The sequence below is a fragment of the Melanaphis sacchari genome, unplaced genomic scaffold (genome assembly GCF_002803265.2).
Source record: "Melanaphis sacchari strain LSU unplaced genomic scaffold, SCAv2.0 Contig43_pilon_pilon, whole genome shotgun sequence".
NCBI lineage: Eukaryota > Metazoa > Arthropoda > Insecta > Hemiptera > Aphididae > Melanaphis > Melanaphis sacchari.
Genome location: NW_020271284.1, coordinates 590,671 through 608,345, shown reverse-complemented (window position 1 = coordinate 608,345; position 17,675 = coordinate 590,671). Strand labels below are relative to the sequence as shown.

The window sequence follows — 17,675 nt, the reverse complement described above, 5'->3', positions numbered from 1 at the left end:
TTGTTACACTTCGTGTTAGTTATTCAAAACGTAAAACTTTATACAATTAGTTCAAAATTTAAAGCTCAAAACTATGAATTTAAATTATATGTATACCATAACTTTATGTTTATTTACCATTTTAATAATAATTAATGATTACTATTATTGTATAAATTTCATTTTAAACTAAAATTTGAGCGTGAATATATTTATATACTTTTGTCAAATAACATTATTTTAGACCCAGAATTATTTTTTTAATCTTTTTAAATTTATGTGCTGTTCTATATTCAAGTTATAAACATAAATTGAATGATTTTCAATCGAAATATCCGAACTTCTGACGTACAGTTATTTAAAATGCGTGTAACTATATCAAAAATAAAATAATTTTTTTGACTAAAATGTTTTAATTTTATTTCTTTGGTGTCTTATACAATTTCAAAGGATAACAAATAGTAATAACAACGTACTGATTCTAATCAACGTTTTATTCGTTTTAATTCTATGAATCTTTCTTAAAATCTTATTATAAGTACCTATGAATTGCAAACAATATATACTGCAATTAATTTTTAACATTAAAATGGTACGTAGCTGTTAAATTGGAGCTCCATTTTAAAGTTTGAAAATTCTCTGAATAGTGAATACATTATAATATGGGAATAAATATACAATAAAAACGGTTAAAAAAAAAAAACTTCTGAGTATTATAAAAACTTCCGTTTAAGGTAGTTTTCCATTTTATTGGCTTTATTATTGTTATATAATATAATACTATAATACGATAGCTTATACTTCATTTTCGAACAAAACAGTATGTTTGTGTTTTGATTGTGCTGATAAAACTTAAAAAGAGAATATTTTTATTTTTGTATACTTTGGTTTGCGTTGTTATAATATTTATATTCCAACTACCTATTTAGTGTTAATAATATGTTGTATCGACAGTGAAGAATATTGTTCTGTGGGTTGTTTGTCGTACTTCACCGAAGTCATTAACACGGAATTAATGTCATTATATTATATTACAATATTACTTTTTTTTCATTATTATTATGTTATTATGTTTTTATGTGCGTAAGCCTCTACGCGTTTGTGTTGCTGGAAGGCGTCAACTCGGGTGGCGACACCAACAACAATTGAACAAAAATAATCCTCCATTTATATTATTTGTTCAGAATAACGGTTTCAAAGTAACGTATTAACACGAGAACATTCGAATAACTACTTCCACTCGCGTGTAAATAATATTGTTTAAGCGAGTAAAATACAGCATTTTTTTAAATGAATGAAAAAAAAACTAATCAAAAGCGCATTTTCTAAATCAAAATATTGTACGCCCCCGACTGCCTTTCATATTATTATCACGTTATTGTTTTTATAAAAATCACTTGTACGTGCTTGTTAAATAAACTACAGAAATAAAACTTGTGGCCATATACACATTTCAAACACACACACACACGCGCGCGCACACACACACGCGCGCACCGCACATTTTCCGTGTTCGACGCCTATAAAACTTTTCATCGCCGACCGACATCAACCAGTTAATGAAGTCATCCCCGGGGAACGCTGTCGGTTGAAATTGAAATCTTTTGACAACCCAAACGCCGCCAAACGCCTCTGGTGATTTTAGACAGAATGTGTTTAGGTCTCATCAATTCATTGACTTAAAACGCCCTCGGAAAAAAACCCCTTCAAGACAATAATCTTAAAGCTTTTTCGTTAATGTTATAAATTCATATGTGAAATCGCCATTGACGATTTCGTTTGGTGGTGCCGCGGGGAAACTGACAAAAGTAGCAGGATCTGGCAATTTAAATGGCCGTTGTACTTTATAACGGTGTAATAATTCTGGCACGTCTACCAATTTTTGGCTAAAATGCGCAGCCATTGCAGCACACCGAGGAGTGGAGGGATATCGTTATTTATAACCACCGCAATGGCAAACTGGCGCTTGGTTTTCATAATATCATAATTTACATTAATGTGCCAGCTAACAAACTGAATCGCGAAACCGACTTAATTACACCTCGGTGACTGTATTCTTCTTCCCCGCATACATATTATATTTGAACCTACGTGTACAACGGTGGAATAATGTACGGTTTTTAAATTTTTTTTTACTAAATATAACATTAGAAATTTAATAAATTAAAACCTATTGCTACCTTTATTTCAGACCTCCCAAAAATAACAGAAATCAATTTTCTAAGGGAAAATCATTAACTGTCTATCGATAAAATTACTATAATTCAATTACTTTTATAAATATACATATATATATACAAAATATTATTAAATACATTGTGGCTGTATATACTATATACCTATTAATCTGTTTTGATTTTTATCAAATACATTGGTGATATAACTATAAGTATAAAATTGAATTTGTTTAGTGGAAATTGAAATTTTTTTTCAACGAGATAAATAAATGTATTGCTTTTGATAATGATTGAATACGAAAAACATACCGTAAAACTATAAAGGAAAATAACAATCAAATCATAATGAAAATAATACGGTTTAAAGTTCCTCGATATACTATGGGAAATAAAAATAATAATAAACCAATACAATGGTAATATAATTCTGATAAACTAACCATAAATAAATGTGACTAATGGTTCAATATTATTGCTACTTCATACTCATATAAACTATAGGTGTTAAAAGTACTATTTAAGTCAATAATATAATAATTAAAAAACCATATTAATATTAATCTAAAACATTTACTTATAATATGCAAAATATATAAGTAAACATACAACTAGTAAGTTTATTAGTATAACTGATCAGTAGATGAAAGTTATCATTTAGAAAAAGATATTTATCATTTAAATTTAATTGAAAAAAGAAACAAACATAAAATATGTGCATAAAATATGCAGCCAACTATGAATTTATCATGATATTTAATTAAATTATCCAAAATTGAAGTTATACATTTTTATTTTATCAATATTTTATCTATAGTTAGTCAACTGTATAATTTGTGAATTACAAATCTTCCAAAACGAAATGGTCAAAGGTATACTTTGGTAGTACTAAGGTGCATAAGAAATAATCAAATTCACAAAGATAGTAAAACAATTTTTTATTTGATAAGATTAAAATGTAATGAATTTGATCAACTGTAGTCGTTGAATTCAAAAACAGGAGACAATAATTTTACTTGAAGTTTTCCTCACTTCAAACAATTTCATTAAACTATTCATTAGTTATAGTGAAAAAATTTACTTATCCATTTATACTGTGCATACTATAATTCAAATTATTATTAAAATGTAAGTGCGTTGAGACTTAATAATTATATGATGAACAAAATACAAAAATATATTTATATCTTGTATATTTGGGTAGTTAAAACAAATTATAATTGTATTCCATGAGCAAAATCATATATTCAAAATATTGTGTCGTTAAGATGAAATAGTAGGTCAACGCCATCTTAAAATGTTCCGATCAAGTACCTCTTTTTTACATGATTTATACTTATTACGATAATATAATAAGACCTTCATGGAATTTCTAAGTTAATTTGCAATATTAGGGAACTAAAGAGGTGAATTTCAGAAATTATCTAGATATTAAAGTTCGAACAAGCAGTAGTAAATAAGGATTGAGTTATTAAATTCCAAGAAATACCAGATTGAGTCTAGATAGGCTGTTGCAGTATCAAGTAGTCATTATTACAATACTTAAGGTAGTTTAATCAATCATAGAAAATATTACATACTACATAGTTTGAATGACATAGAAGTATTTTTATCTACATTTACAAAAAGATATGATCGCATAATTATCCATAATATATGATCATATGCTATAACAATATTGTTGTACAGTACACCTTATAATATGTATTGTATTAAAATTTTTGAATATTTCAATATTTAATATTCATATTAATTCACGGCAACGGTCAGTATAATATTATAACACACGTACACACACACACACATACATACAGATAACATAAATAATAATAAAAATATCATTGATAAACAAATTAATTTAAATGCATTGCATCCGTCCATTTGTAACTATATAGTACTACTCTCCATAAATGTTTTTTAAGTATTAAATATATTATAATTATCGTAGGAACCAACAAATAAAGCATAATCAATGTTTGAAAAATTTAAATTGTTTTATATAATTTACTCGTACTAAATATCACTAGTGACACCATTAAAAGCTATATTTCAATAGTTATAACCTGTACTTTGTAATATTAAATATATCATTAATAATATAATATTTTTTATTTACCTATATTCACGCAATTGATATAATATCATCAGGTCGATTATTTTATTATAACACTGATATTAAGTGTATTAAACATTGAGCTATTTTTAAAAATATAGAGGCATTTAATTTAAAGTATATTTCATTATTTACAACAATTAATTCCATGACATTTTTATAAAGCGCCTATAAAAAATTATAATATGTTTTACTAACATTTTATTGTACAATCTTAAATTATTTTTTTGATAATTATATAAATAAACGTAAAGTAAATATTATTTATATTTTATCTATAATTTTTTATTCAATAAATTCAATACTATTATATTCAACAATTCAATTAATTTATATTATCAGTAGGCACAGGACCTAAAGGTCATTCGACTTTGTCGATAAAAAATTAAATAACGAGTTTAATAATTACCAAAGAGTTTAATATTTATCGAAATCTAACATATTATTTTATAAACTTAATGGTATTTTTCCATAGACTATTGCACATATAGCATTATTTGAAGGAGTAACACGCGAAAATACAATAAATCTTTCAAATTTTTTCAACAACATTGCAGTAATTATCGCTCGAAATTGTATTTCGTTTTAAGTAGTACATTTACTGGTTTCATTGATTTTTGCTTTCATGGTCCACCCAATTTCAATAGTTTCTTCTTTTATTAGTATGTATCATAATAATTATCTTCATTACTGCCATAGCATCCCTCTTAAAACAAAAAACAAAAAACCCTTTACCAGATACCGGCAACATCGTCGTTTTAAAATATCTACATAGTAACTATTCTAAGTTAACGTCGAGGTACGAAAATATGCCAGTGTTTGCCCTTTCTGTCCAGGACAAAACGTCGCAATAAAAGACAAACCGGTATTTGTATTTAATAATAATAGAAAAATTCCACTCTGTACATTCCATATTTAGCTGTGTTTCCTACAATAACTGTGAATTGTCTTATAAAAGTATTCAATTATAAAACAAAAAATAATATGATTAATAAAAATAATAAAAGAAAGAAATCACCTACGCAACAATAAAATAGATTATTAAACCTGTGATTAAAAAACTAACTGCATTCGAACTAGGTGTTTATTTTTAATACGGAATCAACAAATAAAAATAATGAAAAAACGTAGTTATACTCGGTGTCTATAAATTTATATTCATTATAAATAAGAAATGTGGTAAAAAAAAAAAAAAAAATTGCTTTGAGAAAATATTTAGATTGGTTTAATGTCATTAATACAAAAATACAGAGGTTTTTTTCGATATAGCATGTTATTATTCATTATTAAATTATGCAAAAAACTTCTGTAATTATTGTTTTTCTTTTGAACTATTAAATATAAAATAAAATATGAAAATGTCGTTACAATCAATCAAGTGCATATGTGAAACAAAATGCATGAGTTTTTTTTTAATTTTCATGAATGTATTATAGTTTTCAAATCGTTCATTAAAACAACAACTATAATACACGGTATAGATATTCATATGATATGTTTAAATATGAATGGTATAATATTAATAATATCGCACCTGTAGTTTTTAAGTTATTGATTCTCAACAAAAATTCACACAGAGCTTTTACTTGGCGTGTAAGTACACTACATGAGTAAATTTCCCACTGTGTTTACTAGTTTAAATTATAACAATAGTATTGCACTTTTTAATTAAATTGGTATATAGTCGCCGATCGTTGGGTTATCGAATTCCAATAACAAAGTGTCGAGAAATACAAATAAAATGAACAAAGGTCTCCCATAAACAGTAGCCGAGAAAACTTAGGAAAGTTCAATTGTCTTGTCTAAGAAATTGAGCATTGTAGAGGTATTTGAAAGTATTTCCCTATATACCATCGATTTTATCACCTCCCGTAGCTCTCCATCTATATATATATATATATATATATATAAATAAGCTTTAAAGGAAAGCAATTTACAATACTCCAAAAAGCAATTTAAAAAAATATAATGTTTAACGAATTGTTCCGAGTTGGAAGAAAATAAAAACGCGAAAAATGAAAATAATCTCCATACGCACACTCAATTTACCATATATATAATAACGGCATAACATTTTTATTAAACGCCAATTCCGTTTTATAGGACACTGTAAACCATAACGAATTATGAGTTCCACAAATTGTGGTTGGGTGTTTTATACCATTTTTCAATTGCACATAAACTGTGAGAGAAGTGTAATTTTATTTGATTATCAGAACGATGATGCTTAGTAAATAATTTACGATATGGTAGATAATAACCTAAATTTTTAGCAAAATTTCGATAATAAAAAAAGAAATGTACTTATGTTTGTAAAACTATTTATAATGTATATGTTTTTCTATCAAATGAAACTTTAAATTTCAATCCTATAGCTTTAAATAATTATTTGACTAAGCCATTATGTTTTGATACCAAAAATCAACTACAATTTAACTGATTTAAAATTAATCTATAAAATAACATTTAACACATCGTTACTAGTGTATATCACAAACCTATGTTTAAATTTACTGCAGTTATTTTAAATTTTACTTTTATAATTTACATAATACATTATTTTATCAAATATTTTGATTATTTGCTTATATACCCTAATATATATTCACGGTCTTACACTAAACTAATATGATAATATAAAAACTATATTAAAGTTCTTATAAAACAACAATAAATTACCATAATTCCTATTAATTATTATTGACTAACAAAATGTCAATAATACAATTTAGTTACGCGATGTTGTCCTCATCGTGATAAAAAAAAAAAAAAAAATGACATTAAACGTCAATAATGATTAAAAAGTGCAAAATATATTATACTTAAGTTTTGTTAAAGAATAACACCCACAAATGCTTTAGATATAAATAAAAAAAAAAACATTATATAATAGACACAAAATAAAAATTCTCAAAACTATAAATGTCAAATATTTGGGCAACAAAAATTAAATTAAAAATAATAGTAATAATAACAAGAATAATATTTTTATAACTGATAAAAAATTATAAGCAATATTATAAAACTTATCTTTTGTAAATACATTCATAATTTCTGTAATAATCATTTCAAAAAAATTGAATACATTTAATTTGTTAATTCTTGTTAATGAAATATGGCAATACTTCTGTACGAAGAATAACAAAATTATGGTTAACTTTTTTGTCGAAAAAAAATATACAAAGCAAACTCCTTATTGAATATGGTACGAATTTATAGATTCAGTTATAATATATGAATTTATAAACGTATACATAAACCATTAAATCCGTTTTACTGAACAAATATCTATTTTTGTTTTAAATTAATAACTTGAAAATGTGAAATGCGTTAATTTTAAATTTTAATTCTCACCCAAATTAGTTTTCATTAACCATTTATTTATTTTTCCTTATCACAGCAATTAAAAAAATTCACATTTAAATATGTGTGTAATTTTTTTATTATTTAAATGTATTAGATAAATAACATCCTCTATTTAATATTAATGTAGTATAGATTATAGACATGGTTTGGTGCATATTTTTATTAGTCGTTGATATAATATATTTAAATAATTGAGTATATAAAACATCACTTCCATATCTAGTCCGTCTAAAATATAAATAAAAAATCTATACTGGATTTATATAGTTTAAATAAAAGTTGACATTAGATAATAATTGAATACTATATGATGATTATTTTTAGCAACTCTAAAAAAATCTAAATCGATTTTCTTTTTTTAAAGTAGATTATTACAAGAAATAGCAACATTTCTTCACGGTTAAGAAAGTACTATAAAACTATACCAGTATCAATAATAATTTCATTCATTTTTGAGTACAGTCTGTAGTAAAAAAATAAATTATTTAAATGTTTTAGAAAAATGTCATCTGAAAAAAATCAATTAATTTCATTACAAATGTAAAACGTCATATTATTAAATAGTAACACCATTGTGTACTTATAATATACAAATTAAAAACAACAAAAACCTAGTAAATAATAACATATAGTAACATATAGTAACATATAAATTATGCTACTGTTAGGAATATATGTGCATGGACTAATTATTAAATTTTGAGGAGTATATAGTTTTATTAATAAGAGAAATGCATACTATTAAAGAATGGAAGGTGTAAACAATTTATGGTTTTCTTTATATTTTTAATATGAAACGAAATAACATATATTTAAAAAAGTAATAACATAGTTATGCGTATCATACATATCAAGATTATCAAAGGAATTTGGGTTTTACGTTGCAGAAAATAACTATATAGTAAACATATTCTGACAATTAAACAATCAAAAATTCCATGTTTTCAATGCTAAATAAATATTAATAATGTTTGTGTAAATTTCATATGCACGCCACAAAGATTTTCTCGCTCGTAGATCAAAGGAATATTATTTTATTTTTATTTTTTGCAAACGTAATACACACGCAATTATATAATATATTATTACAATATGCCCTTTAGTTATTGAAACGAGGAAATAGCGTCGTAACAAAAACCACAGGCCTTTTCCGGAAAACATAAATACAATACTCAAAATGTGGTGACTCATGAATGATGATATAACTCTGATTTCGGGATTATAGCAATATTTACCCCACAGACAAGTGCAATGTATTTTTTCATTATTATTATCATCATAACAGTACAGAGTTATGTGATGATAGTTGGCGGAAGAGATGGTGACGTCAATTCAGTGAAAACATATTTACGATAATATTAAACAAGATGGGCCGACGAGCATATATTATATACACGTCTACCGAGTAGGTAATATACCTTAACACTCACAAAAAAAAAGAATCTCCTATTTTATGTCTTTCATTTTAAAAAGGTTCTCAACGACAATATACTCGAGATGTATGCGCGTAAATATAGAATGCCTTTTTAAAGCATCATAAGTAGGATATGCCTATATATAGTATACATATATTATAAGCGTAGCTATAAGAGTTTTGAATAGCTAATAGAAATGTAATTCCATATAACTTCAAACTCGTGGAATATAGTATTTTAAACGTTGCGATATTACTGCGAAAAGCACATTTTATAATAAATATAATATAATATACGCATATATCGTATGGTATACGTATGCCATTGCACTATCTATACGTGCGTAAAAGTAAATAAAAAAAAATACATAGATATTCAAACAGACTCTGAGTTTTACGAGCCTGCTAAATTTCCGATTTATATATACATAATTTATTAAATCAACATCAAATACGATGTACTCTATCATAAGTCGCACTGTTCGATTAAAAATATGATGTATTTGAACTTTGTGACCGTAGACAATCATTAATCATTAAAATTCTGAGACAATGTACATATTATAAGAAGTATATTTATATATTATTTTAAGCAATGATTATTATTGGCTCCTTCCATTCAAAATAATTTATATATATAATAGGCATTGGTGTAAATAAAATTTTGGATATTTTTTATATTTTTTAATACTAGCATAGCACATAATGAATAAATAATTATAGCTAGACCAACTAAAATACTATCCTTTATATTATATTTTTTTTTTTTTTTGAGAGGGGAGAGTGAAATTGAAGAAATAATGTAATAGTAGTATAGAACATAACATTATTAAAGTAATTTAACGTTTATCATATTATTAGTAGTAGTTAAAAAGCATGTTTAAAAAAAAAAAAAAAGAAGAAGAAGATGGGGTTTTGAAGAGAATTGAAAACACTAAGTCAAGTCTTAAATAATTTCAGCTGATATAATATAGACATTATTACTTTTAATCGAAATTCAGTACTATACTGATTGAGTATATTATATTTAATGTGTGATGAGTGACTTGATACCAGTGCATAAAATTATGATACTTGTATAATATTATGACCGTAAACAATTATATAAATAATATTAATATCTAAGATAAACACAAGAAATACATATTTTTTACAATAACAGGATTACGGGGCATATAAGCCACAGAAATCACGTGTATTTTGTATATTTATTTTATCACTACAAATAATTTAAATAATAATAAAAATAAAACGGTTTAATTTTTAGAGGTAAATCAATGTGACATAAATATATTGCAAATATATATATGCTTATCGTTTAGATAACACTGATCGAAAATGTGAAATGGCAAACGATTCATGACCCGATTGTTCGGAGATCTCAACGAAAAAAAAATGGTTGTTTTAATTAAAAAATGGTCCTACGCCCGCATTAACTGGCAATAACGACGGTTAAAACACCGCATAAAAAAATGGCACCTTCCGCGTGTGTTCAGAATTTCCCACTTAACGTTTTTTGCATGAAATAGTTTGGAAAAACAAAAAAAAAATCACAGGGTTGACGTTGAAATAATACCAACAAATTATCAAAATAATAATTATCATAATAACGAAGATACTTGTTTCGCGCTTTGACGTCCGTGTCGCTTAGTATATCGTTCAAGAAACGTCACGGAAGTCGTCCGCGTCGTAGTAAATGAAAAGGAGAAACAACGAGATATTGTTTATTACAATTTACAACACTAAAACTGCACCTCCCCGTGGGTCACTGATGGCGAATGGTGGACCTTGTCCGTTGCGATACTTCGTGGTTATCGAAAAGTAACGCTGGTGGCGGCGGACTAGCGGACGGGCAGCGGTCGCATTTTATCGACGGCCGTGATGGGGGCGATACGATGACGGACGCCCACCCGCGAACTACCCCAAACACCCTGCTGCTGCAATACAGGAAATTATTGTTCAAACAGACACGTTTCTCTTATTTCCGAAAAGGCAATTCACCCGGTCTTGCGCTAATAAAATCATTGCCGCAGCGGACGCGTCAAACGCGCCACCGGACCGAATATCATTAATATCCGACGGTGTCTCGATAATAATAATATTATACAGGGCGATTCACTAAGTGTGCTGACCCCAATTTTATCTTCAATGATGCATTTGTTGAAAATCTACAAATATTTGAAATTTTCAAGTACACTTGAACACCATAAATTATAAAATCCTCGATATTTTTCGTACTACTCAAAAAGACAAACTTCTTTCTTTTATATGCAATCCCTTTGGTCCCATTATTTAAGAATATTACTGCTGAATCGGATTTTAAATCTTTATATATTTTTGTATGACCATTTAAATGGAATATTATCCATGTTCAAACCTTTAATAATAAAAATACCAGTCAATCATATTTTGAATTAAGTATATCGACATTTTCAAAGAAATTATCCATTAAAGAGATTTTTATTGGAAATTAGAAGTTTGTATCAGACATTCCATGAATAAAACAAAAGACTCAATAATTTTATAATAATTAATAATTGATTGTCTTAAAGTATATTTAAAAATTCCAAAAAAATATAAATAAAATATTTTAATAAATGCATTATTGAGGGATAAAAAGGGAAAGAGAACGTATTTTATGAATCATACAGTATATTATTATTATTGAGACACCATCGGACATCGAATATTAACAATACTAAACTAACCTAACTTGAAAATGTATACATGTATACTTGGTATTTATCCTATTTGTGATTTTTTCCTTTTCTTCAACAAAAATAAAATCTATTTTTATCAATTTATTTTTTGAAAGAATAATTAAATTTTCCTGCTACTATTGTTGTAAATTTAAATTATTTGATTTAGTATTAATATTTCAAAAAATAAAAATACTAAAAAATTATCATACGTTTCTCGTGTTAAGAAACGCTTTTACGCACTTTAAAATAGTATGTATATAATCTCTATTTAAATATTCATTTAAAAATAAAATGCCTTACTTATGTAAAAAGAAAAAATACCAATAACTATGGAAAAATAAATCAGAAAATATTATAGAACACCTTTTTTTGAGCACTTCAATTTTATCAACTGTTTATCCCTGTTTGGAAAAATAATTTTGTCCATAATAACTACAAAAAGAAGTTAAAAAAATTCAAGAGTTTTTTCTAGAACTATTGAGGATCTAAAAAGTCTCTTAAGGATGGTTTAAGTATGATACAATTCAGTTAAGATTTGCAAAAATACTAAATCGAATTTCAAATAAATTGTTAGGCAGTTCAAAGGAATTTTGTTTCTATTAAAAAGCGAACACTCAATTTTATTATTTATATTGAAAATATTTTCATATGTGTACGTGTTGCGTGTTCCACTATTCGATAATTCTTTAATAATTTTTTAAAATACCGATTTACTAGACGTCAGAGTACATGACTGTTAGTGTATTATAGACAATTTTTTTCCACGATTAATATTATTATCGTCTACCTATTGGAAAATCGGCTATGTTTGTTCTGGGTTACATAAGAAGCCACACACATACTTATGCGTAACTGTATATTATTATATATACGTCGTACGATAGTTATCAGTTTTATTACACGTGTATTGCTAGGTTCTTATATGGTTATAGTTTTAAGCAACCGCAGGCGACGAAAACGAAACTTTTATACCAAATTATAATATAAATATTATACAAGATGATTTTTTTTTTTTTATTATTATTATTTCTTATAAACTTAAAACGATTATTATAAAGATTGTGGGCAAAAAATATATTTATTTTTTTCAAAGATGTTATGTGTTGTAATGACTTCAAAAACGTAAGTAAAAAAAAATTCAAAAACACTTAAATATATTGAGAAAATTACTGCATAGCGATAAGAGAATTGCCTCGTACACAGAATCTATTTGTACAAAATCGTTTTCCAGTTACGACGCCAACCCTTCCGAACGAACGCGTTTATCAAATATTTTTATTCTGCTTTTCAATGGATTCACTATACGTATGCCGTATAGTGAATGTTTTTTTATTTATTTCATGTATATATATATATGTATATGTGTGTGTGTGTGTGTGTGTGTGTGTGTGTGTATGTGTATTATAGCCATTATGTATATATATATATATATATACAATTGTGTTTGGATGTGTGTATATGTGCGTGTGTGTATTCGACGAGCGGATGATAAATAACGAACGAAAACGTCTTTACGATTTGATCTCGCGAAATCGAATACGACCGCGTCGTTGCGAAATACAATTTGCGTGGCGTTATTCGTGTCCGACTGTGCACCAAGTCTGGTGGAGGAAAATGAGGACTAGTGCCATAACTTACGCTCAACAAAACGGTTATGACAATAAAATCTCCATTACTCCATAACTCCGTCACCAATGCCGACACTTGGATATCACGCCATTATATAATATAAACGACTATACGAATATATACATATATATATATATATATAATATGATATTATAAGCACCTTTGAAGTGTTATAATTTTGTGCCGTTGACATTCTTGAAGTGTTCTTAATTTTCTATTACACTGTATACAATTTTATTTAATAAAAATTTCATATTTCATTCCGCGTTTTGTCTAGACGAGCAATTTAGGTACAATCCATGTTGATAACTCACGATACAATACATCAGAGGCGATTGACACAACCTAATTTTGGAAACTTATTATAATCATAACAATATTGTAACTTAAGATTGTATTAGATAAAGGTACTTACATATTATTATTGTAAAGGTATATGCAAGTATAGTTAACTTTAATTCGTCCAAATAATTTTCACATACACACAGTAAATAAAATAATAATATGCATAACCTGATACTAGCCACTTGACATTTTTACAATTAAATAAATTCGTCTGTAATATATATAATGTTTTTTATCTAAGAATTAGTTTATGACTATGAAATTAATTATGTTTAATTTAAATATATGTATCATGTATCAAGTTAAATCGTGAAATTATTTTCTGTACTTCAAAATTTATTATGACTGACAAGTAATAAGTGATGGTTATGTTTAATAAATATTATATTTTAATTAATCATATAAAAACTCTTATTTACATATATTAAATTTCAATGCATTTTTAACTATACGTTTGATAACTTTTTACTTAATATTTTTTAAAGATGTTTAAATAAATATCTACATTTTTTCCATCAAACGATTTTTTACCTCAGTGAACTTCATCCGCAGTATGGTACATAACACAAATTTTTTCTTCTTATATTCATGAATTATTTTTTTACATTGAATTATTTCTCATATTACAGTACGCACCCAAATAGTAGGTACTCGTTTTATTTACTTATTAGTAGTTTTATTAATAGCTAATTATATTAATTAACTCGAATGGAAGTTTTTCGTTTAATATTTAAATACCATTAATCTAACTGTACCGCATAATAAAAGCAATAAACTGTGTTTAAAATATAATACAATTACGCATCGTTGGTGCATAAAATTGAACATTTTTGATATTTGATAAAATTATATTATAATATATTTAATGAACTTTAACTTAGTAAATAAGTACACAAGTGATAAATAATTAAATAAAAATTAAAAACTTCATAACAATAACAACAATATTACAAAACAACGGTTGTCTCTATGCCATATAGTAGATTCTGAGTTTACAATTTGTACCATTAAGTAAACTTGATAATGTACTGCAGTAGATATGTTTAATTCAGATTCAATAATAAAATCATTGTATATTAAAACCTATAAGGAACGTTGTATCATGTTTTTAAGTTTTTTTTAGATACATACAAATAAAATTTAATAAATCTATCATTTAAAATTTCTATGAATAACTTATTATTTAAAAAAAGTTTTAATAAATAAAAAAAAAAAATGTAACCTATTGTTTTCTTGTTCGCTGATTTATATTTATATACAGATAATTTTAAAAATGAAATAGTATTATACTCCAATTTTAATAATGGTAATTTAAATCCATTATTTATTATCTTAATATTATATTATTATGTACCTAACTTAATGTTTTATTATTAAATCGAAATTATGTTAAAAGAAAAAAAATGTATATATCAGTAGGTTTAGATAGTTATTTAGCTGTACGCCTTAATCAATTTAATATGAAAAAAATAATAATAATAGTGCTAGTAACACAATATATTTAGCTTTTTATAAAATTGTGTTTTAAAGTACTTATTAATAAAATTGGAAAACTTTAGTATGATTTTTATTAACTCAAAAACCATGAAATGACCATAATCATATTGTAAATAACTTCGACCAATTGGGTGCTCAACTTTTATTTCTATATTTCGTTATTACCAACGTATCAATAAAATATATTGTTATATAGAGATAACTTATAAAATTTGATAACAACCCATTTTCAGTTGTTTCAAAAAGACGTTAAATATTTTTAAAATAAGAATTTAATTAAATTTAGTGTTTTTTAATATAGTTTGTATCATATAACGAGTTGTATAAAATATGGCTTACTACTCTTGTAATCTAACTAGATTTCTTGGCTAAAAAATAATAATGTAATTTAAAAATTAAATTAATTTATATAGTAGCGTATACAAAATTGAGATTTTCAAATTTTTTTATAAATACATTTTACAATTAGGATAATAGAGACAGATGATACCTAAACATATTAACATAAAGATACAAATTATAATTTCAAAATAATTTTAAAATTAAATAATGGTTTTTAATTAAAATGTATACACTTGTTAAAATATATTATTTATTATTTATCGCGTTTTATACTCACAAATATATTCTAGTAAATCTATTATACTCGTACTGTAAAAGCAATCAAATTACAGCGATTATATTGTTGAATGATGGGTATAGTGTAGCGTTGACGCTAATCACAGAGATCCGTAAACTTTATTGTTCGTCAAAACTAAACATAACACGACAAAACTTTGATAAAAATTGACACATAAAAAAAGTATCTAAATGTGTTTACAAAAAAAAAAAAGAACACCCGAATGTAGGCTATTATATATTCATCTTAACATATCGCGCACATTGAATAAATATAACGTCAGAAAATTAGTGTAGTAATTCAAAATCTGACTATACATTTAAAGTAAATTTACATTTTTAACAATGCGCCTTGTTTATTTTTGTATAACAATTCTACATAATGATATATCTATATTGTAAGATTTAATGTAAATCTCTTTTTGTTATGACATTGTGAAAAATATTTAAACTCGATTATATTAAAACGCAATTTTTTTCGTGTGTATTTACGTTAATGTTTTGATGGCGTAATATTAATTTTATAAGAATTTATTCATACGTACAATACGTATAGTTATGTTTTTAAGTGTTATACATAATTCACGACAATCGTTTTGATTTGATATTTTTAACATCAAATTTCGATCACCGAATATGATCGCCATCTCGAAGCGCGTACTTAATGTTCGGTAAAATGAGAAACAGTCGTGCAAGTTGAGAGGTGTGCGTTTCGAAAATCGAGGTCGTATAACCAACACCGCTTAATATAAATCAGATCTCGGACCAAGCTAAATACAAGGGAGGAGACGAGATTATACTATAGACCGACCGCGAGTCCTTGTGCTTGGGCGCGTGTGTGTGCGAGTACGCGCGCGCGATAAAGAGAGAAGAGTCCTTTGTTTTCTGGTCTTTTAGCTGCGGTTAATCGACGCCCATTACCGAATATTAAACGCGCTTATTGTGTGCACGCACGCTATGCCGAGCTCTCACACAATACACACCCATACATCGCGCGTTTGCGATGTTTATAATATATGGTAAATGTTACAGTACTAAAAAACAGGCTCCAATGCAATTTGTTCGGTAGCACACTCCGTTCAATTTTACCAAAGAGAAAGAGAGAGAGAGAGAGAGAGAGAGTAGAGTAAATCGTGATCAAGAGGGATGATGAGGTCTAAGAGAAAAGAACGGACATTATCGGCCGACCGGAATATATATATATATATATATAATAATAATATTATAGCCGTATATATTTTACACTTATGGTCACGAAACGATTGTGCTGGAGCGTACCACTTTTTATGTAGATGTATATGTTTTGTATACGTACATTAGCACTTAAACTCACACTTAAACCCGTTTTAAACGACTTAGTATTATTTCGTGCAGTGTGTGCGTATAATCGATCTGACATGCGCATTGTAATGTACATAATTTTTTATTTGCATATTTATGAATTTCACTTACGCCCCTATGTCTAACACTTTTCAATATATTGTGCTTAATCTATTGCACAAACAACAGCAGTTATAAGATCCAAAAATGATTTATAAATGTAGAACTCTGTATCTTCGTCAATGTTGTTTGCGTGAGCAGGACGACGAGTTATTTTTCAATAATCGCACATAATGCGTTGACATAATATTAATCACAATGGTAATTGCTGTAATTATATAATTAAGTGCACCTTTACATTTGACTTAGCACGCGCAAAGAAGACGTAAAAATTACAACAATAGCTTAAAAACAAATCAAATACAAATTAACTGACAAAGACAAACGATCGTTTTGCAAGACTATATTATAAAGCCTAGAACGCATTAAAGACGCACACAGCATTCTAAAATAAATCA

The 17,675-nt window shown here is 26.4% G+C and overlaps 1 protein-coding gene across 1 annotated transcript in view; it reads right to left on the bottom strand.

Annotated features, from left to right (window-relative positions):
- LOC112597748 overlaps window positions 1–17,675 on the bottom strand; it is a 287,612-nt gene that overhangs the window by 174,071 nt on the left and 95,866 nt on the right. The gene's annotated exons all lie outside the window — the stretch shown is intronic.